General features: G+C 47.0%; 1 protein-coding gene across 1 annotated transcript in view; it reads right to left on the bottom strand.

The window, feature by feature from the left end:
- Positions 1–14,387, bottom strand: part of LOC144685704 (E3 ubiquitin/ISG15 ligase TRIM25-like) — a 56,023-nt gene that overhangs the window by 19,279 nt on the left and 22,357 nt on the right. The window lies entirely within an intron of this gene.

Genomic DNA, 14,387 nt, shown 5'->3' with positions numbered 1-14,387 from the left:
CTACCTGACCCATGCTGGGTGAAGCTCTGGCCCCATCACAGTGGGGAATGTTTAAAACAGGTGTCTCTGGGGACTGAGGATCAGGCTCCTGATCCATGCACACAGGGAGCTGATATTAAAGTTCAGGGATATTCTCAGCTGTCTGAACACAACTCACCCGACCCTGTGTGTATGACTATTGACTACTTGCATGCCAAACAGCATAAGCAGCAAGTGATAGACAGAGCTAAGCGATCCCGCAACCAATGTATCGGATCTAAGGTCTGCAGTCCTGCCACATCCAGTCGTGAATGGTGGTGGAGAGTTAAACAACTCGCTGGAGGAGGAGGCTCCACAAATATCCCCATCTTCAATGATGGGGGAGCCCACACACCAGTGCAAAAGATAAGGCTGAAGCATTTGCTACAATCTACAGCCAGAAGTGCTGAGTGGATGATCCATCTCGGCCTCCCCTGGAGGTCCCCAGCATCACAGATGCCACACTTCAGCCAATTCGATTCACTCCACGTGATATCGAAAAACTGCTGAAGGCACTGGATAGTGCAAAGGCTATGAGCCCTGACAATATTCTGGCATAGTTTTGAAGACTTGTGCTCCAGAACTTGCCGTGCCCCTAGCCAAGCTATTCCAGCACAGCTACAACACTGGCATCTACCCGGCTATGTGGAAAATTGCCCAGGTCTGTCCATAACGCAAAATGCAGGAAAATTCCAACCCAGCCAATTACTGCACCATCAGTCTACTCTTCATCATCAGTAAAGTAATGGAAGGAGTCATCAACAGTGCTATCAAGTGGCACTTGTTTAGCAATAACCTGCTCACTGACACCCAGTTTGGGTTCCACCAGAGCCACTCAGCTCCTGACCTCATTACAACCTTGGTTCAAACATGGACAAAAGAGCTGAACTCCTGAGGTGAGGTGAGAGTGACTGCCCTTGACATCAAGGCAGCAAGCAGTGTGGCATCAAGGAGCCCTAGAAAAACTGGAGTCAATGGGAATCAAGGGGAAAGCTCTCCGCTGGTTGGATTCATACCTAGCACAAAGGAAGATGGTTGTGTTTTGTGGAGGTCAGTGATCTCAACTCCAGGACATCACTACAGAGTTCCTCAGGGTAGTGTCCTGGGCCCAACCATCTTCAGCTGCTTCATCAATGACCTTCCTTCCATCATAAGGTCAAAAATGGGGATGTTCATTGATGATTGCAAAATGTTCAACACCATTCATGACTCCTCAGATACTGAAGCAGTCCATGTCCAAATGCAGCAAGACCTGGACAATATCCAGGCTCGGGCTGACAAGTGGCAAGTAACATTCACGCCACACAAGTGCCCGGCAATGGCCATCACCAACAAAGGAGAATCTGACCACAACCCCTTGACATTCAATGGCATTATCAACACTGAATCCTGCACTATCGACAACCTGGGGTTACTGGTGACCATAAACTGAACTGGACTAACCATATAAATACTGTGGCTACAAGAGCAGGTCAGAGGCTAGGAATCGTGTGACAAATAACTCACCTCCTGACTCCCCAAAGCCTGTCCACCATCTACAAGGCACAAGTCAGGAGTGTGATGGAACTTGCTTGGATGAGTCCAGCTCCCACTACACTGAAGAAACTTGACACAGTCCAGGACAAAGCAGCCTGCATGATTGGCACCACATCTACAAACATTCACTCTCTCCACCATCGATGCACAGTGGCAACAGTGTGCACCATCTACAAGATGCACTGCAGGAATTCACCAAGGCTCCTTAGACAGCACCTTCCAAACCCACGACCACTACGATCTAGAAGGACGTGGGCAGCAGATAGATGGGAACACCACCACCTGGAAGTTCCCCTCCAAACCACTAACCATCCTGACTTGGAAATATCTCACCGTTGCCTCACTATCGCTGAGACAAAATCCTGGAACTCCCTCCCTAACAGCACTGTGGGTGTACCTAGACCGCATGGAATGCAGTGGTTGAAGAAAGCAGCTCACCACCACCTTGTCAAGGGCAATTAGGGATGGGCATTAAATGCTGGCCCAGCCAGTGAAGCCCACATCCTGTGAATGAGTAATAAAAAAAATGCCAGGCTGTTACTTCACTAGTCTGTGAGACAGCCCACAGATGGTCATGAGGAGGACTTAGCCGGGTCGACAGGACTGTGTTTGCCTTTGTTGTTTCCAGTGCCTCGGTCTCTGCCGGGTGGTCTGTCCATTTTCATTCCTTTTGGACTTTTTAGCAGTTTAATATAACTGAGTGGCTTACTAGGCCATTTCAGAGTCAACCACATTGGCATTGCTGTGGGTCTGGGAGTCACCTGTAGGCCCGACCTGGTCAAAATGGCAGATTTCTTTCCCCAAAGGGCAATAGTGAATCAGATGGGTTTTTACAACAATCAACAATGGTTCCATGGTCATCATAGACTTTTCATTTCAGATTTTTATTGAATTTAACTCACATCATGTGCCATGGCAGGATTCAAACCCAGGTTCTCAGAGCATTGCCCTTGGTCTCTGGATTACTAGTCCAGTGGCAACATCACTATGCCATCACCTCACCATTAAAGTGGGGCAAAGAGATGGAGTGAGGTCACAGATCAGCCGAGACCTCATTGGTGGAACAGGCTTGAGGGGTTAAGTGGCCTCCCTGTTGCAGTGCCCCTCCTGTACATTAAATTGTTCCACACTGTTCACCCTGAACTCACCCATTACATCCACTCAGGCCCTGGATTTGAGACTCAAATCAATAGAGAGCTGTGAGGAGTAAACAAGAGCGAGAATCTCGGTTGCCTAATCACAATCATTGTGATCCCATTTAAGAATATAAACATACCTTGAGATATTCCAACTTTCCTACTGATGTCAGTCGATGGCTGGAGAATGTTCCCTGCAACAGTGGCTGCCCCAGAGGAGCTGTCTGGGGTTGGGGTTACATTTGATGTGTCCCTGTATTCGGTGGAAGCTGGTACTGTAAACAAAGCACACAGTGATTGGGAACTGTGACACAGCGAGGTCCAGCCTCCGTCATATTACTCAATGGTGGGTTATATATTCCATCCTTATATATTCTACATTACAACGGTCACTGCACTTCAAAAATAGGGCTTCAATGGCTGGAAAGTACTTTGGGAAATCCTGAGCTTGTGCAAGCTGTTCTAAAAATGCAAGTCTTCCTTAATTTACTTTACTCTTTAAACAATTTGACAGCCCTGTGAAGGATGGTGCCTCTTTAAGAGACACTCTGATTGACAATGTATAACCCCACCCCTACCTGACCCATGCTGGGTGAAGCTGTGGCCCCATCACAGTGGGGAATGTTTAAAACAGGTGTCTCTGGGGACTGAGGATCAGGCTCCTGATCCAGGCACACAGGGAGCTGATATTAAAGTTCAGGGATATTCTCAGCTGTCTGAACACAACTAACCCGACCCTGTGAGTATGACTATTGACTACTTGCATGCCAAACAGCATAAGCAGCAAGTGATAGACAGAGCTAAGTGATCCCGCAACCAATGTATCAGATCTAAGGTCTGCAGTCCTGCCACATCCAGTCGTGAATGGTGGTGGAGAGTTAAACAACTCACTGGAGGAGGAGGCTCCACAAATATCCCCATCTTCAATGATGGGGGAGCCCACACACCAGTGCAAAAGACAAGGCTGAAGCATTTGCTGCAATCTTCAGCCAGAAGTGCTGAGTGGATGATCCATCTCGGCCTCCCCTGGAGGTCCCCAGCATCACAGATGCCACACTTCAGCCAATTCGATTCACTCCACGTGATATCGAAAAACTGCTGAAGGTACTGGATAGTGCAAAGGCTATGAGCCCTGACAATATTCTGGCATAGTTTTGAAGACTTGTGCTCCAGAACTTGCCGTGCCCCTAGCCAAGCTATTCCAGCACAGCTACAACACTGGCATCTACCCGGCTATGTGGAAAATTGCCCAGGTCTGTCCATAACACAAAATGCAGGAAAATTCCAACCCAGCCAATTACTGCACCATCAGTCTACTCTTCATCATCAGTAAAGTAATGGAAGGAGTCATCAACAGTGCTATCAAGTGGCACTTGTTTAGCAATAACCTGCTCACTGACACCCAGTTTGGGTTCCACCAGAGCCACTTAGCTCCTGACCTCATTACAACCTTGGTTCAAACATGGACAAAAGAGCTGAACTCCTGAGGTGAGGTGAGAGTGACTGCCCTTGACATCAAGGCAGCAAGAAGTGTGGCATCAAGGAGCCCTAGAAAAACTGGAGTCAATGGGAATCAAGGGGAAAGCTCTCCGCTGGTTGGATTCATACCTAGCACAAAGGAAGATGGTTGTGTTTTGTGGAGGTCAGTGATCTCAACTCCAGGACATCACTACAGAGTTCCTCAGGGTAGTGTCCTGGGCCCAACCATCTTCAGCTGCTTCATCAATGACCTTCCTTCCATCATAAGGTCAAAAATGGGGATGTTCATTGATGATTGCAAAATGTTCAGCACCATTCATGACTCCTCAGATACTGAAGCAGTCCATGTCCAAATGCAGCAAGACCTGGACAATATCCAGGCTCGGGCTGACAAGTGGCAAGTAACATTCACGCCACACAAGTGCCAGGCAATGGCCATCACCAACAAGGGTGAATCTAACCACAACCCCTTGACATTCAATGGCATTATCAACACTGAATCTTGCGCTATCCACATCCTGGGGTTACTGGTGACCATAAACTGAACTGGACTAACCATATAAATACTGTGGCTACAAGAGCAGGTCAGAGGCTAGGAATCGTGCAACAAATAACTCACCTCCTGACTCCCCAAAGCCTGTCCACCATCTACAAGGCACAAGTCAGGAGTGTGATGGAACTTGCTTGGATGAGTCCAGCTCCCACTACACTGAAGAAACTTGACACAGTCCAGGACAAAGCAGCCTGCATGATTGGCATCACATCTACAAACATTCACTCTCTCCACCATCGATGCACAGTGGCAACAGTGTGCACCATCTACAAGATGCACTGCAAGAATTCACCAAGGCTCCTTAGACAGCACCTTCCAAACCCACGACCACTATGACCTAGAAGGACATGGGCAGCAGATAGATGGGAACACCACCACCTGGAAGTTCCCCTCCAAACCACTAACCACCCTGACTTGGAAATATATTGCCGTTCCTTCGCTGGGTCAAAATCCTGGAACTCCCTCACTAACAGCACTGTGCATGTACCTACACCAAGTGAACTGCAGTGGTTAAGAAGGCAGCTCACCACCACCTTGTCAAGGGCAATTAGGGATAGGCATTAAATGCTGGCCCAGCCAGCGAAGCCCACATCCCGTGAATGTATAATAAAAAAAAATGTCAGGCTGTTACTTCACTAGTCTGTGAGACAGCCCACAGATGGTCATGAGGAGGACTTAGCAGGGTCGACAGGACTGTGTTTGCCTTTGTTGTTTCCAGTGCTTAGGTCTCTGCCGGGTGGTCTGTCCATTTTCATTCCTTTTGGACTTTTTATAACTGAGTGGCTTACTAGACCATTTCAGGGTCAACCATATTGGCATTGCTGTGGGTCTGGGAGACACCTGTAGGCCAGACCAGGTAAGGATGGCAGATTTCTTTCCCCAAAGGGCAATAGTGAATCAGATGGGTTTTTACAACAATCAACAATGGTTTCATGGTCATCATTAGACTTTTAATTTCATATGTGGCAGGATTCAAACCCAGGTTCTCAGAGCATTACCCTTGGTCTCTGGATTACTAGTCCAGTGACAACACTACTCCATTACCTCACCATTAAAGTGGGGCAAAGAGATGGAGTTAGGTCACAGATCAGCCAAGACCTCATTGGTGGAACAGGTTTGAGGGGTTAAGTGGCCTCCCCCTGTTGCAGTGCCCCTCCTGTACATTAAACTGTTACATGCTATTCACTCTGAATTCACCAATTACATCCACTCAGGCCCTGGATTTGAGACTCAAATCAATAGAGAGCTGTGAGGAGTAAACAAGAGCGAGAATCTCGAATGCCTCATTGAAGAAATATCACTGAGAAAGAAAGGGTTAAATAGAAACACAAAGGATTAATAGAAAAACGAGAGCGTTAAATATAAATTACAATCATTGTGATCCCATTTAAGAATATAAACATACCTTGAGATATTCCAACTTTCCTGCTGATCCCAGTCGATGGCTGGAGAATGTTCCCTGCAACAGTGGCTGCCCCAGAGGAGCTGTCTGGGGTTGGGGTTACATTTGATGGGTCCCTGTATTTGGTGGAAGCTGGTACTGTAAACAAAGCACACAGTGATTGGGAATTGTGACACAGCGAGGTCCAACCTCCTTCATATTACTCAATGTGGGTTATATATTCCATCCTTATATATTCTACATTACAACAGTCACTGCATTTCAAAAATAGGGCTTCAATGGCTGGAAAGTACTTTGGGAAATCCTGAGCTTGTGCAAGGTGTTCTAAAAATGCAAGTCTTCCTTAATTTACTTTACTCTTTAAAGAATTTGACAGTCCTGTGAAGGATGGTGCCTCTTTAAGAGACACTCTGATTGACAGTGTATAACCCCACCCCTACCTGACCCATGCTGGGTGAAGCTCTGACCCCATCACAGTGGGGAATGTTTAAAACAGGTGTCTCTGGGGACTGAGGATCAGGCTCCTGATCCATGCACACAGGGAGCTGATATTAAAGTTCAGGGATATTCTCAGCTGTCTGAACACAACTAACCCGACCCTGTGAGTATGACTATTGACTACTTGCATGCCAAACAGCATAAGCAGCAAGTGATAGACAGAGCTAAGCGATCCCGCAACCAATGTATCGGATCTAAGGTCTGCAGTCCTGCCACATCCAGTCGTGAATGGTGGTGGAGAGTTAAACAACTCACTGGAGGAGGAGGCTCCACAAATATCCCCATCTTCAATGATGGGGGAGCCCACACACCAGTGCAAAAGATAAGGCTGAAGCATTTTGCTACAATCTTCAGCCAGAAGTGCTGAGTGGATGATCCATCTCGGCCTCCCCTGGAGGTCCCCAGCATCACAGATGCCACACTTCAGCCAATTCGATTCACTCCACGTGATATCGAAAAACTGCTGAAGGCACTGGATAGTGCAAAGGCTATGAGCCCTGACAATATTCTGGCATAGTTTTGAAGACTTGTGTTCCAGAACTTGCCGTGCCCCTAGCCAAGCTATTCCAGCACAGCTACAACACTGGCATCTACCCGGCTATGTGGAAAATTGCCCAGGTCTGTCCATAACACAAAATGCAGGAAAATTCCAACCCAGCCAATTACTGCACCATCAGTCTACTCTTCATCATCAGTAAAGTAATGGAAGGAGTCATCAACAGTGCTATCAAGTGGCACTTGTTTAGCAATAACCTGCTCACTGACACCCAGTTTGGGTTCCACCAGAGCCACTTAGCTCCTGACCTCATTACAACCTTGGTTCAAACATGGACAAAAGAGCTGAACTCCTGAGGTGAGGTGAGAGTGACTGCCCTTGACATCAAGGCAGCAAGAAGTGTGGCATCAAGGAGCCCTAGAAAAACTGGAGTCAATGGGAATCAAGGGGAAAGCTCTCCGCTGGTTGGATTCATACCTAGCACAAAGGAAGATGGTTGTGTTTTGTGGAGGTCAGTGATCTCAACTCCAGGACATCACTACAGAGTTCCTCAGGGTAGTGTCCTGGGCCCAACCATCTTCAGCTGCTTCATCAATGACCTTCCTTCCATCATAAGGTCAAAAATGGGGATGTTCATTGATGATTGCAAAATGTTCAGCACCATTCATGACTCCTCAGATACTGAAGCAGTCCATGTCCAAATGCAGCAAGACCTGGACAATATCCAGGCTCGGGCTGACAAGTGGCAAGTAACATTCACGCCACACAAGTGCCAGGCAATGGCCATCACCAACAAGGGTGAATCTAACCACAACCCCTTGACATTCAATGGCATTATCAACACTGAATCTTGCGCTATCCACATCCTGGGGTTACTGGTGACCATAAACTGAACTGGACTAACCATATAAATACTGTGGCTACAAGAGCAGGTCAGAGGCTAGGAATCGTGCAACAAATAACTCACCTCCTGACTCCCCAAAGCCTGTCCACCATCTACAAGGCACAAGTCAGGAGTGTGATGGAACTTGCTTGGATGAGTCCAGCTCCCACTACACTGAAGAAACTTGACACAGTCCAGGACAAAGCAGCCTGCATGATTGGCATCACATCTACAAACATTCACTCTCTCCACCATCGATGCACAGTGGCAACAGTGTGCACCATCTACAAGATGCACTGCAAGAATTCACCAAGGCTCCTTAGACAGCACCTTCCAAACCCACGACCACTATGACCTAGAAGGACATGGGCAGCAGATAGATGGGAACACCACCACCTGGAAGTTCCCCTCCAAACCACTAACCACCCTGACTTGGAAATATATTGCCGTTCCTTCGCTGGGTCAAAATCCTGGAACTCCCTCACTAACAGCACTGTGCATGTACCTACACCAAGTGAACTGCAGTGGTTAAGAAGGCAGCTCACCACCACCTTGTCAAGGGCAATTAGGGATAGGCATTAAATGCTGGCCCAGCCAGCGAAGCCCACATCCCGTGAATGTATAATAAAAAAAAATGTCAGGCTGTTACTTCACTAGTCTGTGAGACAGCCCACAGATGGTCATGAGGAGGACTTAGCAGGGTCGACAGGACTGTGTTTGCCTTTGTTGTTTCCAGTGCTTAGGTCTCTGCCGGGTGGTCTGTCCATTTTCATTCCTTTTGGACTTTTTATAACTGAGTGGCTTACTAGACCATTTCAGGGTCAACCATATTGGCATTGCTGTGGGTCTGGGAGACACCTGTAGGCCAGACCAGGTAAGGATGGCAGATTTCTTTCCCCAAAGGGCAATAGTGAATCAGATGGGTTTTTACAACAATCAACAATGGTTTCATGGTCATCATTAGACTTTTAATTTCATATGTGGCAGGATTCAAACCCAGGTTCTCAGAGCATTACCCTTGGTCTCTGGATTACTAGTCCAGTGACAACACTACTCCATTACCTCACCATTAAAGTGGGGCAAAGAGATGGAGTTAGGTCACAGATCAGCCAAGACCTCATTGGTGGAACAGGTTTGAGGGGTTAAGTGGCCTCCCCCTGTTGCAGTGCCCCTCCTGTACATTAAACTGTTACATGCTATTCACTCTGAATTCACCAATTACATCCACTCAGGCCCTGGATTTGAGACTCAAATCAATAGAGAGCTGTGAGGAGTAAACAAGAGCGAGAATCTCGAATGCCTCATTGAAGAAATATCACTGAGAAAGAAAGGGTTAAATAGAAACACAAAGGATTAATAGTAAAACGAGAGCGTTAAATATAAATTACAATCATTGTGATCCCATTTAAGAATATAAACATACCTTGAGATATTCCAACTTTCCTGCTGATCCCAGTCGATGGCTGGAGAATGTTCCCTGCAACAGTGGCTGCCCCAGAGGAGCTGTCTGGGGTTGGGGTTACATTTGATGGGTCCCTGTATTTGGTGGAAGCTGGTACTGTAAACAAAGCACACAGTGATTGGGAATTGTGACACAGCGAGGTCCAACCTCCTTCATATTACTCAATGTGGGTTATATATTCCATCCTTATATATTCTACATTACAACAGTCACTGCATTTCAAAAATAGGGCTTCAATGGCTGGAAAGTACTTTGGGAAATCCTGAGCTTGTGCAAGGTGTTCTAAAAATGCAAGTCTTCCTTAATTTACTTTACTCTTTAAAGAATTTGACAGTCCTGTGAAGGATGGTGCCTCTTTAAGAGACACTCTGATTGACAGTGTATAACCCCACCCCTACCTGACCCATGCTGGGTGAAGCTCTGACCCCATCACAGTGGGGAATGTTTAAAACAGGTGTCTCTGGGGACTGAGGATCAGGCTCCTGATCCATGCACACAGGGAGCTGATATTAAAGTTCAGGGATATTCTCAGCTGTCTGAACACAACTAACCCGACCCTGTGAGTATGACTATTGACTACTTGCATGCCAAACAGCATAAGCAGCAAGTGATAGACAGAGCTAAGCGATCCCGCAACCAATGTATCGGATCTAAGGTCTGCAGTCCTGCCACATCCAGTCGTGAATGGTGGTGGAGAGTTAAACAACTCACTGGAGGAGGAGGCTCCACAAATATCCCCATCTTCAATGATGGGGGAGCCCACACACCAGTGCAAAAGATAAGGCTGAAGCATTTTGCTACAATCTTCAGCCAGAAGTGCTGAGTGGATGATCCATCTCGGCCTCCCCTGGAGGTCCCCAGCATCACAGATGCCACACTTCAGCCAATTCGATTCACTCCACGTGATATCGAAAAACTGCTGAAGGCACTGGATAGTGCAAAGGCTATGAGCCCTGACAATATTCTGGCATAGTTTTGAAGACTTGTGTTCCAGAACTTGCCGTGCCCCTAGCCAAGCTATTCCAGCACAGCTACAACACTGGCATCTACCCGGCTATGTGGAAAATTGCCCAGGTCTGTCCATAACGCAAAATGCAGGAAAATTCCAACCCAGCCAATTACTGCACCATCAGTCTACTCTTCATCATCAGTAAAGTAATGGAAGGAGTCATCAACAGTGCTATCAAGTGGCACTTGTTTAGCAATAACCTGCTCACTGACACCCAGTTTGGGTTCCACCAGAGCCACTCAGCTCCTGACCTCATTACAACCTTGGTTCAAACATGGACAAAAGAGCTGAACTCCTGAGGTGAGGTGAGAGTGACTGCCCTTGACATCAAGGCAGCAAGAAGTGTGGCATCAAGGAGCCCTAGAAAAACTGGAGTCAATGGGAATCAAGGGGAAAGCTCTCCGCTGGTTGGATTCATACCTAGCACAAAGGAAGATGGTTGTGTTTTGTGGAGGTCAGTGATCTCAACTCCAGGACATCACTACAGAGTTCCTCAGGGTAGTGTCCTGGGCCCAACCATCTTCAGCTGCTTCATCAATGACCTTCCTTCCATCATAAGGTCAAAAATGGGGATGTTCATTGATGATTGCAAAATGTTCAGCACCATTCATGACTCCTCAGATACTGAAGCAGTCCATGTCCAAATGCAGCAAGACCTGGACAATATCCAGGCTCGGGCTGACAAGTGGCAAGTAACATTCACGCCACACAAGTGCCAGGCAATGGCCATCACCAACAAGGGTGAATCTAACCACAACCCCTTGACATTCAATGGCATTATCAACACTGAATCTTGCGCTATCCACATCCTGGGGTTACTGGTGACCATAAACTGAACTGGACTAACCATATAAATACTGTGGCTACAAGAGCAGGTCAGAGGCTAGGAATCGTGCAACAAATAACTCACCTCCTGACTCCCCAAAGCCTGTCCACCATCTACAAGGCACAAGTCAGGAGTGTGATGGAACTTGCTTGGATGAGTCCAGCTCCCACTACACTGAAGAAACTTGACACAGTCCAGGACAAAGCAGCCTGCATGATTGGCATCACATCTACAAACATTCACTCTCTCCACCATCGATGCACAGTGGCAACAGTGTGCACCATCTACAAGATGCACTGCAGGAATTCACCAAGGCTCCTTAGACAGCACCTTCCAAACCCACGACCACTATGACCTAGAAGGACATGGGCAGCAGATAGATGGGAACACCACCACCTGGAAGTTCCCCTCCAAACCACTAACCACCCTGACTTGGAAATATATTGCCGTTCCTTCGCTGGGTCAAAATCCTGGAACTCCCTCACTAACAGCACTGTGCATGTACCTACACCAAGTGAACTGCAGTGGTTAAGAAGGCAGCTCACCACCACCTTGTCAAGGGCAATTAGGGATAGGCATTAAATGCTGGCCCAGCCAGCGAAGCCCACATCCCGTGAATGTATAATAAAAAAAAATGTCAGGCTGTTACTTCACTAGTCTGTGAGACAGCCCACAGATGGTCATGAGGAGGACTTAGCAGGGTCGACAGGACTGTGTTTGCCTTTGTTGTTTCCAGTGCTTAGGTCTCTGCCGGGTGGTCTGTCCATTTTCATTCCTTTTGGACTTTTTATAACTGAGTGGCTTACTAGACCATTTCAGGGTCAACCATATTGGCATTGCTGTGGGTCTGGGAGACACCTGTAGGCCAGACCAGGTAAGGATGGCAGATTTCTTTCCCCAAAGGGCAATAGTGAATCAGATGGGTTTTTACAACAATCAACAATGGTTTCATGGTCATCATTAGACTTTTAATTTCATATGTGGCAGGATTCAAACCCAGGTTCTCAGAGCATTACCCTTGGTCTCTGGATTACTAGTCCAGTGACAACACTACTCCATTACCTCACCATTAAAGTGGGGCAAAGAGATGGAGTTAGGTCACAGATCAGCCAAGACCTCATTGGTGGAACAGGTTTGAGGGGTTAAGTGGCCTCCCCCTGTTGCAGTGCCCCTCCTGTACATTAAACTGTTACATGCTATTCACTCTGAATTCACCAATTACATCCACTCAGGCCCTGGATTTGAGACTCAAATCAATAGAGAGCTGTGAGGAGTAAACAAGAGCGAGAATCTCGAATGCCTCATTGAAGAAATATCACTGAGAAAGAAAGGGTTAAATAGAAACACAAAGGATTAATAGAAAAACGAGAGCGTTAAATATAAATTACAATCATTGTGATCCCATTTAAGAATATAAACATACCTTGAGATATTCCAACTTTCCTGCTGATCCCAGTCGATGGCTGGAGAATGTTCCCTGCAACAGTGGCTGCCCCAGAGGAGCTGTCTGGGGTTGGGGTTACATTTGATGGGTCCCTGTATTTGGTGGAAGCTGGTACTGTAAACAAAGCACACAGTGATTGGGAATTGTGACACAGCGAGGTCCAACCTCCTTCATATTACTCAATGTGGGTTATATATTCCATCCTTATATATTCTACATTACAACAGTCACTGCATTTCAAAAATAGGGCTTCAATGGCTGGAAAGTACTTTGGGAAATCCTGAGCTTGTGCAAGGTGTTCTAAAAATGCAAGTCTTCCTTAATTTACTTTACTCTTTAAACAATTTGACAGTCCTGTGAAGGATGGTGCCTCTTTAAGAGACACTCTGATTGACAGTGTATAACCCCACCCCTACCTGACCCATGCTGGGTGAAGCTCTGACCCCATCACAGTGGGGAATGTTTAAAACAGGTGTCTCTGGGGACTGAGGATCAGGCTCCTGATCCATGCACACAGGGAGCTGATATTAAAGTTCAGGGATATTCTCAGCTGTCTGAACACAACTAACCCGACCCTGTGAGTATGACTATTGACTACTTGCATGCCAAACAGCATAAGCAGCAAGTGATAGACAGAGCTAAGCGATCCCGCAACCAATGTATCGGATCTAAGGTCTGCAGTCCTGCCACATCCAGTCGTGAATGGTGGTGGAGAGTTAAACAACTCACTGGAGGAGGAGGCTCCACAAATATCCCCATCTTCAATGATGGGGGAGCCCACACACCAGTGCAAAAGATAAGGCTGAAGCATTTTGCTACAATCTTCAGCCAGAAGTGCTGAGTGGATGATCCATCTCGGCCTCCCCTGGAGGTCCCCAGCATCACAGATGCCACACTTCAGCCAATTCGATTCACTCCACGTGATATCGAAAAACTGCTGAAGGCACTGGATAGTGCAAAGGCTATGAGCCCTGACAATATTCTGGCATAGTTTTGAAGACTTGTGTTCCAGAACTTGCCGTGCCCCTAGCCAAGCTATTCCAGCACAGCTACAACACTGGCATCTACCCGGCTATGTGGAAAATTGCCCAGGTCTGTCCATAACGCAAAATGCAGGAAAATTCCAACCCAGCCAATTACTGCACCATCAGTCTACTCTTCATCATCAGTAAAGTAATGGAAGGAGTCATCAACAGTGCTATCAAGTGGCACTTGTTTAGCAATAACCTGCTCACTGACACCCAGTTTGGGTTCCACCAGAGCCACTCAGCTCCTGACCTCATTACAACCTTGGTTCAAACATGGACAAAAGAGCTGAACTCCTGAGGTGAGGTGAGAGTGACTGCCCTTGACATCAAGGCAGCAAGAAGTGTGGCATCAAGGAGCCCTAGAAAAACTGGAGTCAATGGGAATCAAGGGGAAAGCTCTCCGCTGGTTGGATTCATACCTAGCACAAAGGAAGATGGTTGTGTTTTGTGGAGGTCAGTGATCTCAACTCCAGGACATCACTACAGAGTTCCTCAGGGTAGTGTCCTGGGCCCAACCATCTTCAGCTGCTTCATCAATGACCTTCCTTCCATCATAAGGTCAAAAATGGGGATGTTCATTGATGATTGCAAAATGTTCAGCACCATTCATGACTCCT

Source organism: Cetorhinus maximus, chromosome 10, assembly GCF_964194155.1.
Source record: "Cetorhinus maximus chromosome 10, sCetMax3.hap1.1, whole genome shotgun sequence".
Lineage (NCBI taxonomy): Eukaryota > Metazoa > Chordata > Chondrichthyes > Lamniformes > Cetorhinidae > Cetorhinus > Cetorhinus maximus.
Note: the sequence above shows the minus strand (reverse complement) of the source record. Positions and strands in the feature narration are given on the sequence as shown.